The sequence below is a fragment of the Manis pentadactyla genome, chromosome 12 (assembly GCF_030020395.1).
Source record: "Manis pentadactyla isolate mManPen7 chromosome 12, mManPen7.hap1, whole genome shotgun sequence".
In the NCBI taxonomy this organism is placed as follows: domain Eukaryota; kingdom Metazoa; phylum Chordata; class Mammalia; order Pholidota; family Manidae; genus Manis; species Manis pentadactyla.
The window spans coordinates 69975923-70002995 of NC_080030.1; the positions used below are offsets into that span (position 1 = coordinate 69975923).

The 27073-nt window shown below is 37.3% G+C and overlaps 1 non-coding gene across 1 annotated transcript; it reads left to right on the plus strand.

Moving 5' to 3' along the window:
- Positions 1 to 21118: 21118 nt before the first annotated feature.
- On the plus strand, positions 21119 to 21257 carry LOC118932042 (small nucleolar RNA SNORA72). The gene has a single exon (XR_005032596.2). It is a non-coding gene; the product is annotated as a small nucleolar RNA SNORA72 (small nucleolar RNA).
- The last annotated feature ends 5816 nt before the right edge of the window (positions 21258 to 27073 follow it).

Sequence of the window (27073 nt, forward strand, 5' to 3'; positions counted from 1 at the left end):
ACCTCACATAAATTTAAACATAAGAATTGGATACCTATTAATGGTAGTGTTGATATATATGCAAGCAAAGATTCCGTGTATCTATAGCATGATCTCATTTGGAAAAAAATCAATAAATATCTGTTTGAATAACATGAATATATTATACAAAGTTTGATACTTAAAAACATAATACTTTTATTCTTGAACCAATTTTATTTTCTAATTCTGGATCCCCAACCAGCCAGCACTGTATCAGGCAATTTAATTTAGTTCTTGCATTATAATTCCACCCTATTCAGTGATTTAATAGTCAACTTAGATTGTGTAAATCAGTTACAGTTTGGCTCACTCATGCATCCTAGACTTTTTTTCTCACCTCATCTCTGGCTCTGTTTTCCAGAGTATAGAACGCCTGCCTTCCACTGGCAGCAGCTGGCTGCCTATCTGTAGTGTGGAGAGTTTGTGAAGAGGAGTAGCAGTCTACTTTCCACACTGCTGTATTACTGGAGTCTGTTGTCTCTCAGCCACAGCAGGAGGGGCTCTGGCAAGGGCCTCAGGTGGCTGCAGGCAGCAATCTGAAAGGGCAATATCTCCACGATGCAGCCGCTTGGCTCTGCTCTCTTCCTTTTGCCCTGCCAGCTTGCACATCAGTGGCCTCTCTCAGGTAAGTCATGAAATCCATGATTTGCGCATTGTTATGAGCAACTACCTGACATGCCACTCTTGGACCAGGTAATACCCTAGAGACTGGGGAACTGGAGGCCCCTCCCACATCTGAATGAACTACCTGACCATGTCCCTTGCTTTAGCAATGCAGGATGGCGTGGGGCACACCCACCCTGGCAGTCACTGTCTTAAACTGTGCCTGAACACAGCACTTCTATCTCCGTTTCTCAGTTACCTGCACACTCCTTGGGGGCTTCTTATATTTCTGTCCTTTTCCATTTGGCTTTCAGCACAAAGGGCCAGGGGAACAAAACAACACCTGACCTGTTTCCCTTCTTTCTTCTTCATCTAAATCTCAACTCCTCTCTACACTCAACATGGTTCAGAGACCCTTCTGTATAGGAAGGAGAGTGAAAAGGGGCTCCTCAGCTCCTTACCTCATCAGCTGTGCTTGACCGCAGCAGCCAGCCCCTCCCAGCTCTGTAAGAACTCGTGCTCTAAATTGGAGATGGCCATGAGGAACAGAGGAGAGAGGGAAATGCTTGGCATTGCAAGTTATCAGATACATTGTTATTATTTCAAATTTCAACCTTATATATATATATATATAACTGTAAATATACACATATTTATAAACAATGTTGATGTAGATGCAGACAGGAACACTAGAGATAGTAGAAATTAGTCTGCAGATGATACATAACTATTAATACAGGTTGAGAAATGCCTAACATCGATTACTTTCATAGATAAATAATAAAAACACTTTTAAAATGTAATTTTATAAATTTACAGCTGTCCAGATAATCTTCCAATTCACCTGGGTAAAAATTTATGTTTCAAAAGTGTTGAGAAAACCACTGAATCATGGGATCACCTCATTCATAAGTGTGGATTTGAAAATCCTGGACTTGAAAATCTCCTAGAAAACTCTTGCTAGGAGAAAAATGGACTACATCAGAATTTGTACTATTTTGTGTTTCATTAAGCAAAGTAGAGTGAACCTGTAATGTAAAATCCTGCTTTACTCCTCCACACATTAAAGCCACTGGGCAATGAAGTCAAGTTACCAGGTGTCATCTTCCTAATTCCCACCCTGTTTTGCAATCAGAAACGCTGCAGCATCATTTTAATATATGGTGGCATAAAATATGCATTCTTATTCAATGCAAAACTAACCCTTGTTTCTTAGTAAATGCTTATCAATTCAGAATAGTACTAGAACATCTTTGATTTTGATTGTATTTGATCAGAACAATCCAGTGATTATAAATCTTATTTTCTCCAATGATGAGGAAAAAAGTCATGATTGACTCACCATGCTAACCACAAATCCAAAGCCACAAATATTAAAGACAGCTATATTAAGGGAGTGGTAACACTGAGATAAGCTAATCGTAACTCAGAACTATCTTGAGCCTCAGAGTGCTGATTTAGCACATAAAACTTTTCTGTTACGTTTCAAGAATCATCATATTTTCTAACTGAATAATTTGATTTCTTACAGGAAATATACCAGGATTACATCTTGGAATAACCAGTGATGTTAGGAATTACCCAGTCCTTTGCAGTTTCAAATCCCTAACCTCAAGTTCCCCAGGGGACATTACTTATAAGAAAATGGGGAAAGCAAGAAATAGCCCAGCACTCTGATTTGCAGAAACTTCAAATTCACAAGTGCTGCAGAAAATTCTAGTCAAAGAGAATTGAGATCAGGAATAGAGTATGGAAGCAAGGAAATTGCTCAGGGAAATCACTCTGGCTCCTGCACAGCCAGACCCTAACTTACTCAGGAAGCATAAGTCCCCTCTTACACTCCCAATCCACTCTGCCTTGACCCCACTACCAGAACATAAACAGAAAACTTAATGTAACTTGGTTACACAGTTATTCCTTTCCTTCTGTGAAGAGTTACATACTTTGGTCTAATTCCTTACAGCTTCAGAGAGTATATTACAGGGTGTGTTTCAGTTAAATTCCACTATTCAAATAACATGGCAAATCTTGTGTGTGTGTGTGTGTGTTTGTGTGTGTGTGTGTTAATCGTAATGATTCCCACACTAACATAGCATTTTAACAAAGTACCTTAAAATACATGATTAATTCTTTGTGATCCTAACAGGACTTTAGCCCAAGTATCAGTATAATAAATAGAAATACTTAGGTATGTTAAAAGAAATGGATACAAGAAATAAGAGGCTTAGAAAATAACTAGAAGTTTGAAAGAGTTTGAAAGGAGCAGGCTACAGTCTGGGCCTCTAGGAATGACTCCCAAACATCTCACAACTAAAACACCAGGAGGATTGCTGATTCTGCCATAACCAGAAGGTAAGATTTCAAGAAGTCACCACCGCAAATATTAAATCCAGAACATTCTGCCAGAAATGAAGCATCTGCTGCCATCCCCATAGCCAGAGCTGACCCTGGAACACTGCTGAAGAAAAACCCCACATCTTTATAACCTGTTTTCTGAAAGAACAAAAAAAAAAGCTGCAGGAAAGGTGACTTCTATATTACTCCCACCTTATAAATCTTGAATAAATACTTATAAATAATTGGATCTAATTTATTTCCAAACCTTAGCAGCAATGCAAATACTAATGTTCAGTTTTCCAGCCTCTGCAGGGCAGGAAGCCTAAGTAGAAAGACTTAGCAATGGATGCTAAGGACAGACCAACCACAGGCACCACTAGCAGGAGTTGATTCTTCGATTTCACAGATTTAGAAAATTTAAGTGACTTGTACAAGGCTTCAGTATTAAATGAATTCCGTCACCAGGAGAACCTAGGACTTTCTATGCCATGACCAGTATATTTTCCAGTTTGCCATTCTGTATTGATTATAAGGAATTATTAAACTTTAGAAATGAAACAACTGACCATACCACATAAGGGGATCTAACATTTTCTGACATTTATTTGCTCATCTATCAGGCTAATACTATGTTTCAAAGATGTCAATTTAGGAAGAATCTCTCATAACATTCTTTCTCAATGGATGTTAAACAGCTGATAGCGTTTAGGATGTAGATGAAACAAGTTTCAAACTGCATACTCTGGTCTTCCTTCAAAAATTAAAAAAAAAATCACTCAAAACCTAAAGACAGAAAGAGACATCTGAAAAGTGAAATCATCTTTTCTATTTTTGTCCTCAACCCCACCCAAAAGTAAAAGAATATTTGTAAAGGTTTATATAATGTCAAAGACAAAAATAAAAATTTATTTATATTATCTGAATTAAACGCAGAATTTCTTTTTGAGTCAAAGATAACATAAATATGTGTTAATTAAATACTGGTGAAATTATCTCTAAAAGAAATATTGGCCCTAAAGATGTAGCTATAAAGCTGCCTAATAAAATTTGGCTTCCTTATCAGCTTTTTCATATATACATATGTGTGTATATATATACTTTATGGTTTGCCATTCTGTACTGATATATATATGCATATATCTTTTTTTTAGTAATTCATTCTTTTTCTAAAAAAGTGAATTATCGAGATCTACATGTGGATCTTAATTTAATTAAATGTGGAATTTTAGGTGAATTTTTAGCTAATCAAACTCATCCCAAATTCACTATAGACACGAAGAAAATGGTTTCACTGTCACTTTACCAATCTCCAAGGCAATGTTCAGTGCTCTTTTTTGTGAATACCTCTTTAAGGGGAAGTATTTTGAAAGCAGTCTCCTGAAAGCATTTATAATAAATCTTTCCTGACTTTCTTTTAAGCAGAAAAGAAAAATCCATTTAAGACAATGCTTTAAGGTAAAATGTTACCTGACTTCAGATTCAAACTTTACATTTACTAGGTAAGAAGTTAAAGTCTCCAGGTGGGTGCTGAATCAGTCTATTCTGAGAAGGTGAAAGGAGAAACTACATTAGGCAAATGATGTTTAACTCTGGTGATAAAAACAAGTCCTTGTCCTCCCAATATCCTCTCTTCTGATAGCACCATCCTCTTACCCCTCACAGAAAGTATGCTGATTCCTTAACTGAGAAATAAGAAGGTAATGAAGAAGAATTGCAGCAGCTTTTATTTATTGAACCTCCACTATATGTCACCATGCTAGGTTCTTTATATATATATTATCTCCCTTAACCTTCAAAATATTACTGTAAGCATTAATAATCCCATGTTACAGGAAAGGAAACTAAGGCCTTTAGGAGCTAAAACTGTGCCCAACATCACACAGCTAGTAAACGGAGGAAGCAAGACTCAAACCCTGGTCAATGGCTTCAAAGTTTGCATGCCCTGCCCTATAGCATAGCGATGAGCAATCAATAATTCAAGGAAAGGCTACTTTCCATTTAAAGGAGTTATTCAAGTAGAGATAGTCTGAGGCTGGCAATGTAGACTGACACAGTGACCAAAAACCCACACCGTTTAAAACTGCAACATCACAGAAAAAGCTTTGCAATCTTACCTGAATGTCTGTAGCAATCAATATAAAGGTTATTCAAGTTCAGCAAACTTGCCTCTAGCAAAACACAGCTAAATTTGTTCTACTTATGGGAATGGAAGGAGAGCAAAGATTCCTTTTCCTCATTTGCAGATCTATCCCCAGTTTGAATTTTCATCTTCACAGAGTTAAGGATGCATCATAGAAAGGGATGCACAGCTATGAATAAACAAGTTATTCTTGAAATGACAATCAACTTCTCTCCACACATCTATTTATTACTAATTTTCTTTCTCAAGATTATATTACTGATATAACTGTGCTCATTTCTAGTCATTTTTCTCATGCCCAAGGTTTATTTTCCCTACAGTCTCTATTGCATCCTTTAATATATGTCTTAAACACATTATACTTGTCTGTGATTTGTAGGGTAAAATTTCATCTTCCAGTTATAGAGTCAAGCCAATTATCTATTTCACTTTGTTTTATTTTGAAGGGTAGGGGGGGCTACTTTTAACTACTAAGGCTTTTTTCATTTTATATAATTGCACATTTTTTCCTTTCTACCACCATTTCTTCCACCAAATGTCTGCAACTTATTGTAACTCAGACATTCAAAATCAAATGTGATGTCTGAAGCATTGTAACTGAATTGTGTGGGAAGAAATACTCAGGACTGTGATTATTCTTCATATAGTCCCTCAAAAAACATTAGCTTTTCTGCTGCCACATCACATTATAAATTAATTCTGCTTCCAAGTAATGCTCACCTTAATTTTCTTTTACGTCACAACTCTTACAAGTTATCTTGGCTCACACTCAGAAGCACTAAGCAACAATTTCTCTAGAGGCCCACCTATGACATGGCCATAAACAATCACCTTAACTGTCTGAGAATTCTGAAGGACCTTTAAACAGCTTCTAGACGTATTTCCTGATTTGCCTGGGGACTATGGATGGCCACAGGGAGGAATTCCTGACATTGTGGGCTGGGATGTGATATGGAAAGGGATTGTTGTGGTGACATGATGAGTTTGAAAAAATATCTTCCTTACCAGAAGCAACACTAACAGGTAGCAGCATTTCTGAATATAATAGGAGTCTCTCCTTGAATTCATTAGTACTGCATAGACCACTCCTGCCAGTACCACCACCACCCCGCGCTCCCTACCACCACGCACCAGTTATTCTCTATTTGCCATTCTCCACTCTCCCCTGACCTAGATCCATTCTCTGTCATGTTCTGTGTATAGAAAGTCTGACTCCTGCAAACTACATCCCCTGGAGTGGGAAGTCAGTAGGAAATCACAAAGAGGGAAAAAAAGAGAGGTCAGGGCTATTCTCGGTCGGCCCCTGCCCTGCTTGAGTGCAAGGAGTCTGACAGTGGCTGCCACTTCCTGGGACCACAGCTCTTCCCAGGCAGCCCCCCCTCCCAGGCTTTGGCTATCCCAGGGCTGGGGTGGGCTAGTCCTCCCCTGCCTGTTTAGACATGTTATCGCCTTTCAGTGTTGCTAGTCAGAGGTGCTTCAACTTCTTTTGTTTGTTATCTTACCCAACCCCACATATCTCTCACAAGTATTTTCATTAAATTCTCCTCAGAATTCCATCAGTGTGCTTTCTGTCCCTTGCTAGGCCCCTAGCTAATACAGTAATGGGTTCCAGGAATAGCCTTAAGAAACAGGCCCTCAAATTGAAATTCTGGTATTGATTCCACATGTATTATTTCATAACATACAGATGACTTCCCTACTCAGGTGGAGGGAAGGTGGGAGTAACCAGTGGGGAGCAAGATCTGGGGAGAGTAAGTGTCTGCATCGTTTGATCGTTATGCTGATAAAGACTGTAGGCACCTTCACACTCTACTGGAGAGCTTACAAAAATGAAAATAAAAGCTTAAACTTCAACTCAAGGCACGATGGAGAACAGGAAGGGTTCTAATCAGCTTTAAATGTATCTCTTATATATATGTAGCGCAGATATAGCTGATGATCAGAACCATGACTTGATGGTGTAGGTTGCAGAGTTGCAATATTGATTAAATATCTGCATTCAGTGGACATTGAGAGTTAGAATGGCCGGCAAGTTCATTTTGACCCACAAAGATGTATGGTTGGACTAATTTTTTTGTGAGAGTCTTAGTAATGAAATAGACTGTGAGCCTTCTAAAATATTTTTTAGTCTACATTATCAGACCAGTTCTTTCTCTGGTAGGCAACACCTAAATCAAAATGCTATAATGGGAATTCATGGCCTCTTCCCTAGTAAATAAATCCAGAACCTTTTGAGATAGAGGCTAGTGTCTTTTAAAGACTCATTCTGAAATGCAGATACAATGATATACTGTAAATCTTCCTCCAAACCTTTCCCTGAGGGATCCATGGCCATTTAATGTGGCCATGGTAAACTGGGAAAGAGAAATACCACATAAGAGTTGTTACTTATCAGGCACAGTTCAGCACTAGTAAGTTTGAGCACAAAGTCAGGAAATAAATGGAGTCTTGGCCCATATCCCCTCCAGTGGTCAGTGGGCTTCTGTGGTTACTTCCCGTGTTCCCAATTGTACACTTGGAATAATCATACTTAACAACTGAAAACATCCTTACATTGATTCTCTGACCCATGAGATAAATGTTATTATGATGGGAAGAGCCAAGCAAAGCCCTCGGAATTTCCTATCAAACAGTAAACAGAAAAACTGCAGAAATTTGTGCTACTATCAAATACTGAAAGAAGCAGAGATGGCAATTCCTGTTCCATCCTCATTTAACATTTTATTTTGGCTGGCATGAAAGCCAAATGGGTGCCATCGAATGACCCTGAAACATTGGTGCCACCAGCCACAGCTGCTGATTCAGATGTAGTGGCCTTATGGGAGCAAATCAACACACCTGCTGGATCCTGGAGTGTAGTTATCTATCTAGGAAGCTGTTTTGTTAAGGTTTTTTTTTTTTTGCTTAGTGAAGATAATTAAGAGCAGTTCATCTTTATCTAAATAATATGAATAGAATTATTCCTTCAGTGTCTTAGCTCAGAACTGTCAAATTTCTCCGTTCGTAAATACAGTCCAGAAGATTCTTGAGCATGTTGAAATCCCAGAAAACACCACTTTGATCCTTCACATTGACAACATTGTTCTAATTGGACCTGATGAGCAGGCGGTCACAAGCACCTAGTTGTCTAAGTAAAACCATGGGCGCTGCTGAGTTAGGAGATAGACCCACAAAGCTTTGGGATACTGCCAAATTGCAGAGTTCTAGTAATCATGTGATGTAAGGCATTTGTGGATATCCCCTCTACAGTAAGTGACAATTCACTGCACCTTGAATTTCCTACTGTGAAGAAAGAGGTACCACATTTAGCTTAAGACATAGTATTCCAGAGGAAGCATGTACTACATTTGGGAACACTGCTCTAACCCATTTCCTGAGTAGTCTATAAGGATAACAGTTTTAATTGTTGCCCAGAGCAAGAAAGGATTATCATTAGGTCCAAGTTGTGGTGTCAACTTTTCCACCTCTTGGACTTCGTAAGCTAGAATACCTAAATTGTACTTGAACTCTCTATTATAAACAAGAATGTCCTTTGGGGCCTCCAACGTGTCTCAATAGGAGAAACATACCTTAGACCATAATATTCTGCAGCAAACCCAAGCTCTCCTCTACAAACAACTACTTTCCATTTTTAAAGCTATTTCTGATTTGCTCTGAAACCTAGTATAACCAAACAACACCTGAGTACAGCAATCAGATGTGAGCTGTTCATCATGAATTAGATATTATTTGGTCAACCAAATCCTAAAAGTAGATGTGTGCTGCAGTGTTGGATACATGGAAATGGAATATACCTAACAGGGTCCAAAGAGGTCTAGAAAACTCAAATAACCCCACACAGCAGAATCACACTTCAAAGTACCTACTCCTACTGCTGTATCAGTAGTCTTTCAACCACTCCTGTGGCCTCATGGGAAATTATCTATGACTATCAGCCAAAGAAAAATGAGCTGTCTGTTTGATGGATGTTGACCCCATCTAGACATGGACAGCTGCACCCTCCAGTCCCATTTGTAGCAGTCTGAAAGCCAATCCTAAAGGGAAATACTCCCAGTAGGCAAAATTTCAGGTAGTACATTTGGTTTTCTACTTTATGCCAAGAGAGAGTTGGTCTAACTCTATGGGTCCATAATTATTCCTCGGAGAGGCTATTTAGGGATACCTATTCCATCAAAGACTTGAAAAAAAGATTAGAGGATTGGTGACAAGGAATTCTAGGGAAGAGGTATATGGATAGGTTTCCTGGAATAGTCATGGAATATTAGAATGTTCATTTCTATATAAATGCACACCAGGAGTTTCTTAGTAATCAGTAGGGTGGGTCCTTAATCCAATATGACTGATGTCATTATAAGAAAACAGGGTGAAGACACACACAGGGGCATATGATGACATGAGGCAGATAATGTACTTATGAAGCTACAAGTCAAGGATTACCAGCAACAATGGAAAGCTAACAGCATGAAGCTGATATTCCCCTAGACCCCTGAGAGATCACAATACTACTAGCATCTAGATTTCAGACTTTTAGCCTCCAGAATTGGGAAAGAATAAATTTCTGTTGTTTTAAGCCACCCAGTTGGTAGTAGTTCGTTAGGGTGGCCCTAGGATTCTAATATACTCACCTACTCATGCCTTATCTCTGACATGTTATACCACACAGCATCACCCTCAACCAAGCAACTTACTTTATAATGACACAAATGCAGCAATGGGCCCACGTTTTGGGGATAGACTGGGTAGTGAGAGTATCCCCTCACTAAACCTGAAGTCTCTGTGTTAGAAATTTTGCTTCATGTTCCTGTACCCTTGGGTTCCACAATATTGGAATTAAGAGTTCCTAAGAGAATTATGCTTCCCTCTGGGAATTAAGTGATGATTCTGTTATATTGGGAGTTCGTTCTACCTCCTGTTACTTTAGGGCTCTTAGGCCACTGCCTTGACATGCAGAGAGGGTGCTTGCAGTGTGGTCAGGGTGATCTATCCTGCTTGCTGCTGCTATGGAATGAGGACGTGGATGGATAAACGGGGTATCTGATAGATTCGCTGCAGTGCCATTACTTCCAAAATCATTTTTATAGGAATCTATAGAAATTCAATAAGGTAAGGCCACCAAGGGTTCAAATTGTATAGGAATAGAGGTTAGGGTCACCACCAGGTAAAGGATCCAACCAGCCAAATCACTGGCAGAGGTAAAAGGATACAGAATGGGCGCTGGGGAAGGGAGGTTCAGAGATCAAGGACTCCACACAACTGGAAGGGCAGCCTGAGCAGACAGTCAGGAGTTTCATTAGAGCACCAGATACTTGAAGACAGCTGTGGCATGGAAACTAAGAGGCACCAGGAGATGAGAGCAGCCGGGTACAGCAGTTCAAAGAAATCCTCTTGGGATTCCTAAGGCACTTTAGAAAAGGAGGGCTGTGGTCCTACCAGCCAGCATGAATAAGATTCAGATCAGGTGTAGGGATTTGTTTTTTGTGTCAGCTTGGTGAGGCTTTAGTATTTGGGCATCCAAACAAACACTAATTTGTGTGCTCCTGGGGAGGTGTGTGGTAGATCTGGTTAATTTTTACAATCAATTTAAGAACAAGAGATTATCCTTGATTATGTGGGCGGACCTCACTCAGTCAGTAGAAAGGCCTGAAGAGCAAGACTGGAACACCCCTGCGGAAGCAATCCCGCCCGCGCCTGCAGCGTCAGCTCCTGCCCCAGAGTTTCCAGCCTGCCGGCCCTCCGTTCAGATCTCAGACTTGCCAGTCCACAGTCACGATCCAGTTCCTTGATTGTATAAATATATATATCCTACTGGTTGGTTCTGTTTCTCTGGAGAACACAGATTGACACAGGGACAAGCCGTTAAGGGGAACCTATCTCGGGCTCACTGGGAAGTAAGCCTATTTTTAGGCTTCTTCAAACATTTGTTTCAAAGAGAGGGCTATTTCCCAGATACTGATTTATACTTTAAGTTAAAATTTATATGGGGGCTTGGGATGGATCTAAAGGGAAAACACCATTTGTATGTGTTTCTAAATTCTGTAGGATGTCTTTTCATTTCACTTATGCTCCTTGCATTACTTTTTTTTTTTTTTTTTACTGAACTGCAAAAGTGATGCTTCGGTCTAATAATATGAATAGCTTTACGTGTATCTGGGATGGATTATTTGCATCACCTGGTGCCCCATGGACCATAGTGCGATATCTCCAGGAGGGCTGGCCAGCTGCCATGGGCAGTGAGCAGCCATAAACAGAAACTACTTAGCTTCCTATCTCCCCCACGAGCTTGGCCTCACTGATAGAGTGTTCAAACCAGGAGAGCTGGCAAACTCTCAGTTTTCCAAGAAAAGTTGAAGTCTATTAAAGAAAATGCAGAAAGAGAGACAATGTAAGACACTCTACTTAACTGTTCAAAATAAACTTATCTGACCCTTAAGAAAGCCTATGAGAGGATAAGTAAATACTAAGTGTACATGGATAAATTTAAGAATGTTATCCAAAAAATTGAAAAAGAAAAGTGAATCAAGCACAAACTTCCATTTAAAAGGCAACTATTTAATTCAAAGTTTCTCAAATGTGAATCATGTATGCAACATCTTGATTAAAAATATTAGATAACCCGATATTACTTATTTTCCTAATATTATCTATATATATAATAACATAAGAATAATGTTTATATTCTTACAGAGCTAATATATCTAATGATTTTATAAGTTAAATGATAGCAAAAGTACAAAAACAAATGAAATTTAAAAAAATCAAATTAATGTGACAAGGTAAGACCCTAATTATTTGTTTATTCATTCTTTATCTTTAAAACAAATCACTAAGGTTAGTTTCATGGAAAAAATGTGTTTTACATAGATGCTTTAGAACATCGTGGACTTATCATCAGGTCTTTATCATTGTTAATGAAACTTATTTTTAGACAATTCTTTTTCAACACTGATCAATTATTTTGATCAACCAATTAACTTAATAAAGCCCTCCAATTATAAATATTGGCAGCAATATTTCAATATCATTCAGAAAAAGTCTTCATGTGGATTTACTATGATAACAAGCTCTGATGAGCTTCAGCGGCTTGTCAAATAGAACCCACAGATTCCTGATTCACAGCAGGAACGTGAGACTGTCATGAAGGAAAATACTCTGAGTTAAATATGCATTAACTAGAGGAGGGCTCTATCTTATGCTAGATTATTTTGGTTACAAGGAATAGGACTGATTCAACTTGGCTTCGGCACAATAGCTCTACTTCTGTCCTCCTCTCTGAGGGAGATGGGGAGGGAGGGTTGGACTCAGGGACTGGAGAGCTGTTGGGGTCTGAGGCAGCTAGTCCACGTGCATGTGTCTGTCTCTTCTTCATTCTCTTCTCTCCTTCTCTCCTCCTGACTGACAGCTATTTCTCCTCCTATTTCTGTATTTCTGTATGTGTGTGTCTCTCTCTCTGTCTATTTCTGCCTCTTTTTGTCTCTGTCTCCCCTGCCCCGAGGCAGCTTCTCTGATTCTGGCTTCCTGTCTCTATTATTATCTTCCCAATGTATTGTCCAGATTTATCTGCCCATTTACATGTGAGTCAGATACTACTACTCCCAGTTCTGGTTTAATATTCTTTATAAATCTAAATGCTGACCAGTGAGAATCCCTGTGTCCCAACTCCAAATTTCTAGGACTGAGAACCTGGCTGGCCACACAGGCTGCTGATGCCAAGATGTGGATGATTTAGAATGTGCATTACATGGGTGGCTGCCCACTCAGCAGAGACTGTTCAAACACACTTTCTGGAATGACATGGGTATGTCTTTTAAGGGACAAAAACATCAGTTTCTTCTAGCAACTATTCATTAGGGTACTTGAAGTAATCAATTTGAAATACCAGTTGATTTTGACTTTAAAGATGGTGTCCCAAAACCAATCCAGGAAATCATACTACAGGTACAAAAACTAAAGGCTTTTAAAAACATGAAAAGAGCCCCTGAAATATTTTAGAAAGAGGTGAAGGGTTCAAGCCACAAGAACTATTATACTGTTCTACCAACAGACTGCTCTTAAAGGCACTCACGTGAAGGACTTAAAAAGAGGACTGGACATCAAGACTTTGGATGGAGACCCCAGCCACCAAAGAACATGATTTGTCCTGGCACTTTTTCTGAGAAAGCAGCATGGGTAAGAATATTTATTCCTTAAAAATTAAACATAATACTATAAAGTTCTTCTGTGATTACTGCCTTCAGTAGTACTTTTATTTACACACATTAGGAGAAGCACTAAGATTGTTTTAATCATAAAAATTTTAAAAAGTGAAATGATATCTTCATCAAAAATTAATGTTTATTAGACATAGGCAAGAGGGGTGTAAAGTTTATGCACAGAGCTGATAATATTAGTGAGAGGGGAAGAGGGATTAAAATTAATATTATAGGAAAAGCATAAAGTCAAAACCAAGCTTTAACAAAGGCACTGAAAATTTGAAGATTATGGATGGGGCTGTTCAAATGAGGTAAATTCTCCTAGAAAAACTGGGCTGAATCTCTCAAAAAAATGAGGACACTTTGCAAGGAAAGGTCAAATTAATATATGCTAAAAGAAAGCGTGAGAGAAGGGAAAAAAATTGAGAAGCAGAGTAGAGAGGGGAATGGGGGCTTTCATTTGGTGGCAGCAAGGTGCTGAGGAGTAGAGGTTTGCATAAAGCAGTAACTGGAGTTACCGAAGGGATTTCAAGAAAGAGTAGATGAAGGCAGCAACTTTGGTAAATTACTCAGGTGATAATATATGGCGTAAACTGAATGATGGAGTGGTCAGGGATCACGTTTCCCTGTAATATAAGCCAGGTACCTCCAGTTCTGCAGCGTGCATCCCGTCAGCTCGCTGGCCACAGCAGGCCTCCCACATTGCCCTTGTCCAGGTAATTGAAATTCACCTCTCCTAAACACTGACTGATCCCTGGTTCTGGCAAGAAGCCAGGGCTCAGCTAAGCAGGACGCAAGAGACCCTCGCTGTGCCTTGTGTCTCCTGCCTTAAATAAAACTCTTCTCTGCTGCATGCACCAAAAAAATTTAATGAGTCTCAATGTGCACAGGGATGAAGGTGTAGAGGTGGTTCCTTGGGTGCCAGAAGGAAGAGAGAGATGGAGTAGAAAAGAAGCAATAATGTGGGAGGGGAACTACTAGGCACTGCCTGGAGGGGACAGTGAGAACACAGGACTCTGAAGAGGACATGGGAAGGATGAAAATCATGATAGGAAAAACAATGTGGAGAATAAATAAGAAACATGAGAAAATAAAAACAAAGGGGGGTGAGAGAACAAAAAGAAACAGACAAAAAAAGACATACAAGGAAAGCAACAGAAAAGCGAAGCAAGTGAACTAAGGAGGAGGACAGCAGAGAGTCTGTATGGACTGCACGTCCTCGTGACAGTCTCTGACCAGGCTTACTGTTGCAAAACCACATTTCATCAGGCTAATCAGCATAAAAACAAACAAAAGAGAATGAGAGAGGTAGAAACCTTTGCATAAAGGATAAGGATAGAGACTTTGCATAAAACCTAAGACAAAGCTCTGAATAATATGGGATTTTTTTGTTCCCCTGTTACAAGCAATAAAAAGGCATGAAAATATTTCTTTTTTTAAGTTATGCAATCATATTGCATAAATTTGCTCCCAATTGGAAACTGCTTACCTTTTGGAGCACATGGCTGTAAGTGACAAATAGTCTGTCCTTCCACATGTGCCTACTAGCCCTAAGGCTTTATACCTGTGTAACATAAATAACTTATTAGCATCCTAAGAACAACAAATCACAAGGACCTTAAAGGAATTAACAATCTCACAGCAACATAAACTCAAGAGTCTTCCTCAACCTCTTCATCATTAAGTATAAACACAATGACCCATTGGCAGAGTACTGGGTTGGAACTATGAGAAAACAACTTTAAGCCTGTGATCTTGTTCTCTGTGACAAAAGAAAGTTTGAATAAAGGAGAATGATGAAAGTTTCTCAAGAACCATATGCATTATTAGTTATATAATTTATCTGTTACCTAAAGTTAAGTGCTGTCTCGGATCATATCCATGGGTTATGCTCTTAAGGCTGTGTCTCACAGGTGATAGTTGATGAGTCCTTGGTACTTTTCAAGATTTATCTGCAGAAGATGTTAATGCTGAGTACTTTTTATAACCCTATTATGTCACGGATAGTACAGCATCGATACTGAATAATTGTTAAAAAGCTTAAAGCCCCCTTTGCTTGGACAGCTGAGGAGAAGGTTGAATAATCTACAGAATTGTTTACAGTTTTTACAAGGTCCTTCTTACTCTTTTATTTTACTCATTTTGCTTAATTAGTTAAAACAGGACTTGAAGAGTCCTGTGGGATAAGATCAGTGGGTTTCAGGTTTTTGTTGATGTACATGTTTTCATCTTTTAGAAAATCCATTCAGTTAAGAACTTGATTGATTGGTGGCATAACAGCCCACATTGCCTGAGAGGCCGTGACCCTGAGGGAGGCAGGGAAGCAGGCAGAGGGCCAGAGAAGAATCCAGGCAACCCAAGGATGTATGTACCCTCAGTGCTCCTGAGTGACCCTCATGTGAGGGCTGCCATTTGTTCTGCTCAATCGTTTTGGACAGTGCTGTAGACTGAATGTAGGACAAAATTCACATATTGAAATTATAATGTACAATATAATGGTATTAGGAGGTGGTATTTGAAAGGGGCTTAAGTCATGAAGGTAGAACCCTCATGATTCCACTATCGTGGGATTTGTGTTCTTATAAAAGGGACCCCATAGAGATCACTATGCCCTTCCACCATGTGAGGGTACAGTGAGAAGGTGCTGTCTACAAACCAGCAAGTGGGTCCTCACAAACACCAAATCTTCCAGAGCCTTGACCTTGGACTTTTCCAGCCTCCAGAATGAGAAATACATTTCTGCTGCTTAGCAGTTAATCATCCTGTGGTATTTTATTATAGCAGCCCAAATAAATGAAGACAGCTGGAAATATCAGACTGAAGATTTCATGTTACTTTTGGTTATGTTGTTAAAAAACATTCCACATTGGATTCTATATGTATTGTAGAAAAATTGTAACATAAAGATAAGCAACTCAATAAAATGAAATAAAAACTAACCATAAATTGACTATCCAGACAAAAGCAACACTAATTTTGTGGCCAAATTTTTCTACTAGGTCTTATCCTTTGTGTATGTACTTTCAAACAAATATATTTTTACATTATTTGGTAACCTGCTCTTTTCACTTAGTAGGACACCACACATATATACCATAATAATAAATATAATTCCTATATTTTCATTGTTAATAGTTATACATGTTGTATATTATATTATATATGTAACCTATATAAATAATCAGGCATTGAGTTGTTTGCCAATATAATTTCTTAAACAAAGCACAACACCGTTAATCTAGGATTGTCAGGGAACGAGTTGCTCCAAATAAATAAATTACCAGTCAGCTGATATTGAAGATTTTATGGAGCAGAAATTTAGAGATCTCATTGTCCTTATAACAAAACAGTTCTTGATCTAAAGGAAATGCCTTTGCAGTATTTTCCCTGAAATATTATATCCTATCTATTTTTGAATCTATCATTTAACCATTTATTGATAAACTATAAGCACAGACTATTATGCCATATATCAATATAATCCATCCACTTTTCAATTTTGGGATCATTGCTTTTACTATCACTGCTCCATAACTGCCTCAATAGCTTTTAAGTTGTTTTATCTAATTCAAATTTATCATGGGCTGAGACATTGAAGACCTAGGCTCATTAACATGTATACATTAAATAAGGCTCAATAAATCTATGAAGGAAATATTTGAGTCAGTAAACATCATTCATTAGTTTTATATATTATTTTCACTTACACTAACTTACATAATATTTTTAAAAACCTATAGGTAAGTGTTATTTTGTGCTATTACAGAAGAGGAAACTGATTATTTGGAGAGCTGAAATAGCTTACCCAATGTCACCTAGCTGTAAAATGCAGTGTAAAGTCTCAAACCCAATTTTTCTCATTCAAAATCAACTCTAAGGACTCTGTTAAGAGCAATTTCAACTTTTTGTTTCTTCTGGCTAAGGAATTGTAATCCAAAAAATATATATGTTTCATCAAATACAAATGATACAAAGTATTAGTACTCAATAAAAGAAAGAAATGCTGGATCAAAACTTGGTTTACCGCAAGATTTCTCAGAGATTTTTAATACGCTAATATGCTTCATAAAGCTCCAAAATCAGCATTTCCATAACAACTTGAACCTCTGAGGTGACCCTCTGTAACAGCATACCTCTTCAGATTCCCAAGAGGCAAGCTGCAGAAGATAATGTCCCACTGAGGCAGGAGGGTCAGAAGGGTGTACACCAGACCAGCGAGTGAGGTCTAACAGTCTTAATCTTTGCATTTATTTCTCATTTACAACCTGTTAATGTAACAGAGATTAAAATATAAATTCTGAAAGAATTTGATATTTATGTGAATTATTGTCTTTTGATAATACAGAAATTACTTCTAATAAATGGGTACAAGTATTTATTTATCACAAGTAGCTACAGAATATACCTATAAACTGTTGTTAATACATTTAATCAGTTAAAAGCTTAAATTCACAGAAAACATAGACATAAAATGGGAAATCTTAGGCTGCATTTGGAATTAAACAATGCACCAGGGCAGACCATAGCACAGTTATACTGTAACTCTCCACTGAGATATGATGTCCTGTCCTTAGATCTTCATGATATCTGTGTCAAAAAAAGAAATCCCGATGCAGTGCAATAATTTCCTCTTTCACAAATTGCATGTAATAAAAATATTTGTGCAATCCTTCAAAACTTAACAGATAAATTTTAAGAGTAGTTAAATCCATTTGTAGTTTATTAAAATGTTTCAATGAAATAGCACCATTTTAGAATTAGAAATGTCATTATGTAGCTCACGAAATAAAAAAGATTCTCTGAAGAGAAACGGCTCCCCAACTTACTCACCTGATAAGGTTCTACATCATGGAAACCCTCTTGGCAACATGTTGCCATCAACATCTGTGAGTGGAAATTTTACTAAGCATTTTATATTTACTATTTTATTCAATAATTAAAACAGCCCCACAAAACAAGTAGGTACATCAGAAATAGTCACCAATTTTACAAACAATAAAATTGCAGTTCAGAGAGACCCAGTTTCCTGAAGAAGCAGAACTAGCATTGGAAGCCAGGCTGCCTAATCATAAAGTCCTTTATTTAAACTACCTCTCTCTGCAATGTCCATATTCAGTTACGTATTTCATATAGTAAATATATGTAACACCTTGATGCTCCTATTTAAATCATACAGTAGCCATGGAGGATTTAAAAGGAAGAATGTATTCTCAGATGATTCCCCTATTTTACCTTAGCAAGCTTCTTACGAGTACAAAACCTCTGTTTTTTTCACTCTGACCTTTAACTAACCTCCACTCTTCTGTTGGAAGTCAAAAGACCATGGCATCTCATGATTTTCTTCTTCTCTTTTGACATTTCTGCTGTCTCATCAAGGCTTTTACAAATGGGACTTAAGTATGTTTAACTGCAGTACAAGCTAAATCTTAAATACAAATTAACAGGGCATATATAAATGGCAAAGTAAGCCAGCTCTCAAGCCCACGATAGCTTTACCAGAAAACTAGTAGGTACTCAATCTGCAGTTTTGGATTTTGTATAAATTAATTTTAATTCAAAAGACAATAAAAGGGAAAAAGAATTATATGGCTAATTTGGCCTTCAGTACAGGAGAAGTTGAAAGCAGTAGAACTGAAAGTTAGAAGGGCATATCATATCAATCAATCCACAACTATTTATTGAATATATTTACCACTATGCTACAATGCTTAGAATCCCAATCACTGAGTGATCAACTGGAGCTAAAACATGACCAAAGAATTAGTATGTATTATGTGAATATACATTACTTGGAAAGAGGATGGCATTAACTCCTTGGTAACTATTGTTATAGTAGCATAATATAATGCAGAGCCCTGAGGGGATAGAATGAAAGACAGGTAAATTAGGACTGATTCTGGAGAAGTCACATCAATTCAGTGAAGCCCTATAGGACCAAAGATACACCAGAGTTGTGGGGCTTAATTCCAGAAGGTAGCATCTTTGCACTAGGTCCTGGGTACCAGGAAAGTGAAGCAAAAGATAATGTTGAGATACAATACTTAAGGCCGAAACCACTAGTTTATCTACAACTTACTAGGAGCTTTTTTTGTCCTCCATTTGTCTATGTAAGTTGGTGTCTTTTTACAATGTAAAGTGCATTCTGACATTTGACACCAAGACCCCACAGGAAGGAAAATCTCCTTCCCCATGTAATATATATGAAAAGGCCACAGGGTCTATTACATAAAATTGGTATCATTATACATCCTGATAGTGTCTGTTTAAAGAAAATTACAAAGGAACAAGTATGGGTTTTTCTGGTATCCCTCTCATCTGCAAAGAGTGCTTGTCTTCCAACAAAGCATGCCCTCTATCCAGTGGTGTGCTGCTAAGTGTTGAACAGCTAGCTCCCAAAGAGAAAAAAATGTATTATAAATTTTACTGCTTTAAGAATGTATAGTGTGCCCACTGCATTGATGTGACTGAGAAGCTTATTATAAATTCCATACCAATGACTTCAGTGTGGCTTGCTGTTCCTTATAAAATCTACTATCAATTTTTTTTCATTCTATCCCCCAAAATAATGGCCCAAAGTCAGACTATGTATAAAAGCTTAATCATGATCCAATTCAAAAAAGCCTCTCATGTCATTGACAAATGAGTATAGTTCTGGCATAAATGTTTGTTGATATTTTATTTTACATTATAGAGTGAATCTAAAATAAAACAAGGATATATGTCAGACTTAATTCAATTTTCGATGACATGAGAAATATCTTTGCTGAATCTGAGTAGCTTGAAATACTAGAAAAATATTTTCTCAATGTTATGTGCTCTCCACAATGTAACAGCTACAGACCAACACAATTTTAAATTTAATCTACATTATTAATATTTTCTCTGTCATTTTTTAAGTCTAGAAAGTGAACAAAATTGTGGCATTTATTATTTGTATAGTGTAAGTATTCCCATTATGGTCAATTCCAAACCACTAATGCAGGTCTGAGAAGAGCAAATAACATTGCATACTATTCCCAGATACCATAGATATAAACAGCATCAAAAGCACAGGTAATAGTAAAACATAGTAAAATAATTAGGAAATGATGTCAAGTATCTACTACCTTTGTTTTTAACATAATGTTCACTTATAAGTTATGTAATTTAATTTTTAATAATTTCTATTTAGCAAACAGCAAAATTGCTGTAAATTTAACAATGGACTCTTGCAAGCCTGTATGAGCTAGCTTCAGCCTGTCACTGCCTCTCACCATTCTAGCTGCCAGGAGAGCAGCCTGCCTCCCTTCTCATTCTTCCCAGATGTATTTCCTCAGTTGCAGAATTATTTTGGAAATTCCCTACCACAGCCTCTTTAGTTTTTAAGAACCTCATTATTATTTTCTGAACTGGAATGAAATTTGAGAGATGACTAATGGGCATAAAGAAGGACAGGCCAGTTAACCATTACAGAGCAAACTGTAAGCTCAGGAAAGGGGTGCTGGGATGTGGAGTCAGAGGACCTGGGCCTGTGACCCAGTCCTGCTAGCTTAGATGTACCTTTCAAATTGTGAGCGTCAGGATTCTTATCTGTAAAATGCATTTAATAGCCACTCCACAGGATTTTTGTGAAGAGTACCTAAGAAAATATCTGCAAAACTGTTTTATAATTAACATTATGATACAAAATAAATCACTTTATTATCTGCTATTGTTTCAAATAACTTTAACCATTTAGAATTTCTTTCTTGAGGTTCTGGAAGATTTGGGGGATGGGCTTTAGAAATGCCTACAAATACCCATCATGTTATGCTTTAAACTTATGAATTTTTAATTCATTCATAGAATACTGCAAATATTCTCACTGTTCTGATTTTATAATAATTAGGGTAAAGAAAAAAAAAAACATTTGCTATATAAAGACCATGCATGTGTCCCCAGACCTAGTTCTTTCCCCAGGTATGGTTTTATAAATGAATGTGAAAACCAAGTCTCATTTATATGATACATCTTGGAAGGAGAATGTCTATGACTCTAGGTTTTGATCAACCTTGAGAAATGATAGCACAGCTGCTATAAAAACTCTTGAAGATAATCACTTCTAATTTGATGACTACCAGTTGCCATTAAATAAATTGTGAAATCATTGTGTTTTCTTTTCTAGGTGATTCTGCTATCATTAGAAGTATCAGAACAGACTGGTGAAAAGTAATCATGCAAAATTTTTCTTTCATAAAATTGGCCAGAGCTTCTTTTAAAAACATTGTTTTCATTTCAGCCATTTTCTTTGCATCTCTTTGTTTTAGTATACTTTCCTGAAGATAAGGAGCAGAGAGAATGAGGCAGCAGCAAGATATGGTGGCAAGACTTTTGGGCTAAGAGCTATTCATCCTAAAGAGCTATTCATCCTAGTTTCCATTTTCCTGTTTCTTTTATAAAGGGAGAGCACTGAGTTCCTTTCTTGTCCTGGATTTTTAAGAGACTTAATTTTAGAATTCCTGTCTCAGGACTTTACCGGTATTTTATATTTGAATATGTGTGAGGGACAGCAAGTTTCAATGCCTAGAATTTAATCATAATTTAATGTATAGTCCAGCTTAAATCTACTAAGTCTGAGTAGCAAAGAGGATTGAACGACATATGTTCCTTCACCCAAAACGTTGTCACAGGCTGAGAAAAGTTCTATTGAACTTTAATGTATTCTTTCCTAAGGTTATACAGTAGTTGGGGGTAGAAGAACTTGGACAACCTGAGAATAACCCCAGACCTTCAATCAGCGTTAGGTCCACAGCTGCCAAAAGTGTGTTTTGTATCATTTTGGTCCTAAGATGTATACCGTGAAGTACATTCAGTGTTGAGATTTTGGGGAAACTGCATACTATATATCTCAAGGGTGTCCCATGGAACCCTTTTCCCACATCTGCTAACATCCTTTGGAACACTGGCAGAATTAATTTTGGGGAGAATACTGATTTAGATACACCTTGATTTACAGAATTTAATGGTGTAAGTAGGGAATCCCTACACAGTCTGTGCTGGGCCCTAAAGGAGGCTGCAGAAGTATCAGAAATGAATGCCGTTTGGACTTTAGAATCAATCACCTCACACAGGCAGTTTTTGGTGGCAGATGAGTGAGACATAGGAGATGAGAATGCCTTTAATACACTATCCCGAAAGTCAAGTATTTACCGAACTTGGAGTCAGAAGTCTCTACCTCTTAATAGCTATATAGCAACCATGGCTGGGTCAAGTCCCCAGTTTCACAGGTGAGGGAACCGGCTGCTTTCATGCTAATGATACATGATTTTAGTTTGTTTTTGAAGTTAATCTGAGGTTGTGGCTAAGGAGTCTAGCTGTTGTGAACTAGAGTTTCCTTACTGGTTATTCAGTTACTCAGTATTTAGAACTTCTCTTTTGAGGGGGAAATTGGTCATATTTTGATTTTGTTTGCTACTTCATTACAACTGGCAATTTATGATTAAAGACATTTTTCTAGTTTGGAAAAAATCTTGTATATATTGCAAAATATGTAGATTTGCTTATGAACATTTACATTACAGAAGATACCAAGCATATTCAAGAGAGCTTGAATGCATGAAATGACATTCAAGATATCAGGGTTTTACATCTAGCTCATTCAAACAAATTTATGACACTATTTTAAATTTCTCTGAACCCCATTTTGCTTATCTTTCCACTGCCATGATTAAGAGAAATAATTTGATGTTCGTTCTAACTCTAATTTTGCTTATTATTTCCTTACAGCTTTCCTAAAGTATGTCTTTAAATGTTGTCACATTTAAGTGGTTATCTATAAAGTAATAGCCGCAATTTTTGGCCTTTAGACCCCTAAACTCAGTCAGCCCTTACATAGGGATGTACTTTGAAACAGGTACTTTTCCTATAGAGGAACAGTTCACAGTCCCATTGTTATTATAGCTACACAGTGATTTTGCTTTTTAGTCACTGGGGTGTATTGAGAAGGGATATGAAAGTAGACAGAAAATTTTAAAACCAAAATATGAGAAACTATCTTCTCCAAGTAAAAATTAAACATCTTTGAATGTATAAGGGAAATAAAACAGAAAATCTGATTTATTTTGTTATACCTTGGTGTTTTTCTCTTAAGAATACATTGATTCTGTGAAGATCTGTAGAATGTTTGGAAATACTCCTCTTTTTATCTTATGTTTCTTTTGATACCTAACTCCAAGTTTTCTTATTTCTAAGGACTGATCTCTCACCTCTAACTAGTCCTTCAATCAGCCTCTCTATCCTTAAAAATCTGCCCCTCACAGCTCTGCCACAGAGCTCCTAAACCCACACTCCTTAGCCCTTCTCAGAACATGGGCTTCCAATTCAAGCAAAAAGAAAACTAAAACAAAACAAAATAAAACCTTCAATACAAGTAAGAATCACTTATATACAAGTGACTGTGATAACTGCCTGGCTCCTACAGTTAGGTGCAGAAGTGAAAATGCCACCCAGGTAATACCTTAGATGATAAGAGACTTCTTGGAATTTATTTATTACACAATAAAGAAGACTAGGATGTTCTTTCTGAAATATTTTTCTTAGGAACTCAACATGTAAGCCTCTACTACTGACAAGGTGGCATTTTTAGATTAAGCCATGGGAAATCTAACATGACTTACAAATACAACAGTCCAAGAATAACAGCCTTCCTGCCATCCATGATTGGCATAGTTATTATAAACTCTATTATAATCATATCTTGCTGTCCAACAAAGCTATTCATTCAACAACTAAGCTCACATATAAGACCAGGCAGAGTCTACTTATTTGCAGAAAAATGCTTTTGAAAAACACAGTCTCATTGCTCAGACAGTATATGACATGGTGCAAGGTGCTTATGATAGAAGGTGGCAGGAAATAAACTTGAAACAGAAATACCAGCTGAGAAGGTGTTTAATCTTTGAGGTGTGAGGTATTACATTCTAGCACTCTCTCTGACTGAAATCAGGCATGAAGGGAAAAACTATCTAAAACAGATGGGGGAAGTACTTTCAGGTCCCTTTGATGTCTGTGTTGGCAAAGCACTTCAGCGTTCACATCCAGTCTTTAATAAAACAGCTGAAGTTCCTGGTTTGTAAATAAAGGAAGCTAAGAGATTGCTGAGTAGGGTATGTTGCACACATAAAAATGCAATTTCACTTCAGTGTATGCCTGAAACCACTCATCTAGATATTCATGCACACACACACATACAAACACACACACCTCTTACAGCTGTCTTATAAGTAACCCCATACCTGATTTTAACAAGTCCTGTAATTTTCAAATAATTTTAATCATGGAAAACTAATAATTTTCTATAAATTCATATATTCAAAATGACGAAGAAAGTTGAATAGCCCCTCTTTTCCCACAAGGCAGGACCTGAAGACAATAAGCATGGTAGTAGGGAGACCAATACAGGTCTCTGTGTGAATTATCAATAAAACACATAAGTGACTTTTCAGCAAGAGTGAGGAGCAGACACAATAGCAGTAAATAAAAAAAATTTAAAAAAAAGGAGACTTTGTCAATGATTCAGGTACTACCCAAACTGTCCTGCGCCTCCAAATCCATAAAAGCATGAGGGCTTGCCAAAGAACAAACAGGAACCAGAAGAGTCTTAACATCAGAGAATGCAAGCCCCACGTCCCACGGGTCTCCCTGGCAGATGGTGCTAATGTTCTGCCCAGCCCAGGTTTGTACAGAGTAATTCCTGCTCCATCCCCACTCTCATCGACACACACACCTGTGTTTCCACGCTCTTCTGCATCCACTACTTCACACCATCCCCTACCAAGTGCTGCTAACAGGGGAAACCTAGAAAATTGAGTTTTTCATACAAATCCATTCTGTTCACCTAAGACATATAGAATATCAGGAACTAAGAATTGAGACCTAAGTCTGAGATCACCTAAATCCAATCCCACTCAAAAAGAATCCCTTCAAATGTTCTTCAGTCAATGAACCTGCTTCTGTGTCTGTCCTCTCACTGCATGCATTGAGAATCCACAGATATGATGAGGGATCAAATTTATCATATCCTACTGGGACACTGTAAATATTAAAGAAACTCATCTATTCTTGAGTTGTGATCTTGTTCTCTGTGGTTTTTAACCTAGAGAATCTGGCTGGTCCTAGGGAGAGAGAGATAAGAGACATCTTTTAAAATATCATTAGTTACCTATTTATTACAGTTCTTAGTTCTAAGAAGTTTTTAGCATTGGGATTATTATAACCACACCCAGATCTTAGGACTTATTGATATACTTTTTCAGTGTGGTGCCTCCTTATTCACCAGGATTTCTTAAATATTACTGATGAAAATTCTGTAACTATGTTCAAAAGTCCCTTCAGTAAAATACAGGGTAATTTATTGGAATTAACATCACTTTGTATAAAAGAGATCAGCGTCTTCTTTCATCATGTATTTCAGATTTTAATTCTACTTTTCTAATTGGAAAACTAATTTTCTTGTTCTTGAATACAGAAGAAAAATCGTTGAGTGGAGAAGTATCTACCATCTCGAGTAGGACAGCATCTGGGGAAACTAGGCTTGTCTCATCCTTGTCCGTCTTGCTCCCTGCCCTCTGTAACAGTCTTTCTACAGTTCTCTACTATTCTAGTCTTTTGCCTATTTTCATATTCTTCCAGACCTCTCCCCCTCCTTTACAAACATATGGCATTCCATATTTTGAGTCCTTTAGAACCTGATTTCATCACAGCATTTTCTGTGAAGTGATTTCGCTGTGGTTGTTATCTCCCCTTTATTTTTCTCCTAAGAATATTTAATAATTTTACTCTCAGATTTTTACATTTTTCATTCTAGAGGCCCTAATCTCCCCTTAAGAATATCCAATGTTATGATATGCCTATCTCTTTTTTCCCCCCAACTTCTGGAGCCCAACTTCTGTCAAATCTAGAGGTATGCTTGGCTGCAACTAATATTTCTTCACATCATTTTTATGCATCCTACCACATTTTCACCCAAGATTCCTATCACTTGTATAGCTTAACTCCAAAACTGCTTTATTCCATCCAAGTCATAAAGTCTTGGCAGAGCTCTGTGCTATGACTATTTCTCTTAGAGTTAGAGCTCAAATGAAAGAAGGTTTCATGAATACATATATTAACACATGTAACTGAGTTAAGAAATAAAGTCACTTTTCCTGACAGACAGTAATTTTCATTTGGCTGATTGGTTTGATATGAAGACTGGCTTTGCCAAGTGAGTAAAATAAACATTTTTCATAAATTATCTAATTCTGTACTTCTGAGATTTTAACAACAATATATTGAAAGTACATGAAGAGAAAGCATTTTATCAAACTATTTATTGGTAAATGTGTATCCAAATTAATAATAATAGTTATTGAATACATCTCAGTAAAGCCTTTTGAGTATACTTCCTATAAACTGAGAAAGAAAATGACTCTAATGGCAGGGTGACAAATCTTTTTGCAAGTCAGGATCAAAAGTGAAGGGAACCTAATTGAATTGCCAACTGATAAATTAATAAAATATTTTTTATGAAGGATTACTATATGAATTTTTGGCATGTAACTTGGAAGGAATTCAAAGAATTGAGTGATATTACTACACTAAAACTCCTTCCATTTCTACTTATTTTCCAATTCTTATTTATGACAATAAGTTTCCTCAATGCTAACATATATATAAAATGTAAAAATATAAATATAGTTGATACTGAACTTTTCCTCAATAGGATAACAACTAATTTTTTTCCATGAGCAAATGGCTAATCTTATTCAGAGATTCATTCTCAATA